The sequence below is a fragment of the Octodon degus genome, unplaced genomic scaffold (assembly GCF_000260255.1).
Source record: "Octodon degus isolate 3935 unplaced genomic scaffold, OctDeg1.0 scaffold00173, whole genome shotgun sequence".
In the NCBI taxonomy this organism is placed as follows: Eukaryota; Metazoa; Chordata; class Mammalia; order Rodentia; family Octodontidae; genus Octodon; species Octodon degus.
In genome coordinates, this window is record NW_004524749.1 from 2,479,862 (window position 1) to 2,484,623 (window position 4,762).

The following is a 4,762-nucleotide window of genomic DNA, read 5'->3' on the forward strand; positions in this document are numbered from 1 at the left end:
ATGCTTTCCTCTGATCTAGTTCTTCTTGCCCCTTGAGCCTATCATTAACCTTCTTATGACCTCAGGTCAGCTATTTCAATGCCCAGGGTCTCAATTTTCCCATCCATAAAAGGGCACAGTCATTCCCCCACCCTATCTCCAGTGGTGGACGTGAGATTCTAGTGGTGGGCCTGGGAGTATGAAAATTCACCTGTAATCCCAGAACTCTGAGAGGCTGAGGCAAGGAGGAACAAGGTTCAAGCCCATCCTGGATAATTTAATGAGACCCTGACTTAAAAGGAAAGAAAACAAAACAAATAGAAAGAAGGCTGGGGGTGTAACTCAATGTAAAGGCTCTGTGTCCAACCCACAGTACTGCAACCCACAAAACCAGTAACTTCCAGGAAAAACCACAGTTTACAGCAACAGTTTTTTGTTTTTTTTTAAAGCCTGCACAGGGTGGAAAACTCAAATTCATAAGGACTAGGCAAGACCCCCAGGAAGATGGCTTTCTCATCTTCTCCACTGATTTTAAAAGAGAAATTAGAACAGAAATACTCTATTTCCTTAAGAGATAGTTAAGTTTCTATTTCTTTCAACCTTTTGGCATTTCTTGATGTCTAAGTTAGCAGCTTAGGTAAGCACAGGGACTGGGGTTCAATCACTGGCACCACATTCTGTGCCAGCCCTGTCCCCGGTGCTCTGAGCTGGCCACCAAGACCAGATGTAGTGGTGTAGGCCTATAATCTCAGCACTGGGGAATGCTGAGACAGGAGGATCTCTATGAGTTCAAGCTGTGTAGTGAGACCCTGTACCAAATACATTAAGAAAAGGATTAGTATTTAAATTAAAAAAATTGTCATGAGGTGGTGGCACATGCCTGTAATCCCAGCAGTCTAAGGAGGCTGAAACAGGAAGATCAGAAGTTTGAAGCAAGTGTTATTGACTTAGTGACTTAGTAAGACCCTGTCTCAAAGATAAAAAGGTGGAGCTAGGGGATGTAGTTTAGGGTGTTCTATCCTTGGGACCACCAAATACATAAATAAAATTCATGGGATCAAATACATAAACCCTAGTGCTGCCAGTTTGAGACTCCTTCCTAGAGGGAGACAGGGAAGTTAGTGGCCTCACTTGGAAAGTGGAGAAACACTCATGCTCTGGTCCAAGTGTTGGACCAGGCTTCAGAATTCCCACCCCCAGGGGCTCCCCCTCGGACCTCCTTTTGCCCAGTGCCAGGGATGACTTCAGCTAGAAAACAAAGGGGCCTTCATGTTCAAAGGCCAGCAAGAGGTTCGTCCTCCATCCTCCACAAACAAACAGGGCGGCTTTGATCTGGGTGGGGGTGGAGGCCGAAGCTCCAATTAGGAGATCAGCCCGTGACTAGGCTAAAGAATGTTTGTAATAAAATAAAAGATCTAAGTGGTTGTAATGAAGGGTAATAGAAAAATAGTGTCACTTGGGATTCTCTTGGGTTGTCTTATTTCAAGAGGATTAACTGATTGGGGGGGTGGTGAGGGGCCCAGGCCCCAAGCCTTGTCCAAGCTTCACTCCTACCCTGTGCTAGGGTTGGAGGGCAGCCTTGGGTGATACTGAGGAGCCACTGGGAGAGACTGGCTGACCTCACTTAATGACTGAGCGAGACCCTGTCTCGAAGATTTAAAAAAAGAAATAAAAATGTAGCTTAGGGAATTCCATGCCTAGAACTACCTAACAACAACAACAACAACAACAATAATAGAATCAAATATGATGAACTTTTTGCTAGCGTGACCGGTCCTCCTTTGCAGATGCAGCCAGGGCTCCAGAGGGTCTCCTTCATGCGCCGCCTGTGTGTTGAGGTGTTGCCCACGCCGCTCTTTCAGGAAGATGCCCTTGCTGCTCCTGGCTTCATTCTCTGGCCTGTGAGCAAGGCTTTATCCTTTGAGCCTGCCCCAGTCCCATGTCACAGCAAGGTTGGGGCTACTGCTTGCTCTAAACTCTTGCTCTTTGTGGGCAAGGATACTTGGGGATTAGGGAGGGCACCACTCTTCCTCAGCTTTTATATTCACTGCACTTGGGAAGATGCAAAGGTACATTTTTTTTTTTTTTGAGGTAAAGTGGCCCGTTTGATAGGTACATTTACACAAAAGGAGGCACACAGCTATTATCTCTGATAAGCTGATTGCTTTATCGTCAAGACTGCTGGGAACGATTGCTCAGACTGACCGCACAACCCAGGAATGCTGCTTACAACCTAGAGAATTGGGCCGGAGAGATGGCTGAGTAGAAAAAGAGCTTGCCTGGCAAGCACAAGGACCCGGAGTTCAATCCCCAGTTCCGAAAAAAAAAAAGAAAGAAAGAAAGAAAGAAAAACAACCTAGAGAATTGTTCTTTCCATAGTTCTATTCTTTTTTTACGATAGTACTGTGGGTAGCCATTTTGGTTCTCAAATTAGGCAACCCGGGCTTGGGGAAAATGAATGCTAGCCACAAATAAGATGCCCAAGCTAAAAACATGAGGCCTCCAGGAGCTCTTTTGTTACCACCTCAGGATATAGCACTGAGTGAATATTTAGTACTAGAGTATATATTTAGAAGATACGGTAGTGGGTCTATGTCTATCAACCCCTCCAGCCCTTACTTGTCCTGGGGAGGTGATTATTGCTATCATAATCTGTATTTTACAGATGAGGAAGGTGAGGCAGAGTGGCTGTGAGGGAACCCGGACTTCCCAAGAATGTTCAGCCAGCTGAGTTGGGGGCGTTAGATTCCAGCAAATGGGCTCCTACTGCCCATCTGGTCATCGGTACAGTATTTCATTTCTTGATAATTGTTCTGATATGGTTTACCCCTACAAATTGGTGGCTCCATTCATCTAAGAAAACTGTATTTGTCCATCCCAGGTATATCAAAGTCCAACAGCAGGAACTTCGTGGAGCAGTGGGTCCTCCTGGTTCTCCAAGCCACCACACACGTGTCTCCCAGGAGACACCAGCAGCTAAGCCTCAGCTCCAGAGTGGCTGCAACACTTCCCTTCTCACCTCCTCCCTGGGTTTCTGGGAAAACTTATTGAGGCCAGGCTGGATTCCTCTCAAACATAGATCAGGATGATCTTTTATATTTAATTATCTAATTGTTGATTTCAACTCATTTGATATGATTTCACACCCATTGCTTTTAAGTTACACTAAGTAGATAGAGTTGGGACATTAGCCTCTTTCCTTTCTGCTGGGTGACTTGAGAGATAACTCAAGTGGCAGAGACACCCAGGGACACTCTTGAGTCCTCTGTATGCCTAGAGGAGGGGAAGCACCAGAGGAAGAGTGCCTGGGAGTTGGGACTCTGATTTAGTTCTAGGAACAGAGACCATGCAGCCCAGGAGGCCAAGCTAGTTCTCATCTGAGCAAGCAAGTCCAGGAGACCACCATGGAGGCAACTTCAGAGACACACACGTGCCTTTTTCTTTTCACTAATCACAGAATTTTAAACTCCATCCTGCTGTTGGGTTGGATTCATGGATCTTTGCCTCTGCTTGCTACCAACAACATGTTTCCAGCATAAAACCATATCAGATCTGATGAGAATCCCCCTGCCATATTTGGTCTTCTGAGGGTGGATGAAGACTCCTTTGTTGGTGCATTTCAGCTGGTGCCCATCCCCCAGGGCCTCTCAGTCTCCAGAGCACCTGGGCTAGGTGCAGCTACAAGTCACAAGCCATTGCTCTCTTCTTGGGGTTGTGATTCTAACACTCAGGCTCCAGAGCAGACAAACCCAGGCTGAAATCCTGGTCCCAGCTCCAACAAGCTGTGAGAACATGGCAACTCAGAGGGACTCTCTGAGACTCAGTTCCCTTATCTAGAAAAGAACAGTGCATGTCTGTAATCACAGGCCTTTGGAAAACTGAGGCAGGAGAACCTCATGTTTAAACCTAGCCTGGACAATTTAGTTTAGGCAGAACTTTATGAATTAAAAAGGACCTAGGGATTTAGCTTAGTGTGAAGGCACTGGGCTCAATCCCCTGTACTGTAAAACAATGATAATAATAAGAAGTACAGTGGTCAGCCCTGCCTGTGCAGGGTCAATGTCATGATTCTATCTAATAATGTAGGTTGGACATCCCGTAAGCACACAATGAGTGCCACCTATTAGCATCGATATTACCAGTATGATAGATGAAATGTCCTATGTGGATTTGACTTGACTCTATATATCAGACCAAATAAAGACAACAATGAAGAAAGTGTGCATATGAACACGTCAGTGCAGTCACCGTGAACACACACCGTTGGAGCTCCCTTCAAGGACAATCTTGCCATTCAGTTGTAGTTGCAGCCATGCTGGGCGCAGCACCTTTACCACCTGCTTCTGATCTCAAGGCCAGTCTGCATTCATCCTAAGAAGTTCCTGGCAAGCGATAAAAAAACATGTGGAACCAGGCCCAGAAGTGGTATTTTGCCTAGATGGGGCTCCTCTATGATGTTGTCTTTGGAGTTGGCCAAAAGTGTCAGATTTTTTGTCTCAGCCCCAGGCTCCTGACTGCTCCTGCTTTTTCTCACTTTCCTTTTAGCGTCCTGTGGCAGGTCAGCGTCTTGTCCCCCTGGGATGCTCCATTCTGACAGTCAATCTGATTGGATTGAGGAGTGTAGGAAATTAGGCAAACTTACTTACAGGTGTGTCTGTGGGTGGTTTCAAAGATGATTGGCATATATAACCACAAATGATGGGAGACCTACTCTGAATGTGGGTGGCACCATCCAATGGGAAAGGAGGAAATGAAACAAAAGTGGGAGGAAGTCCACCAGTGC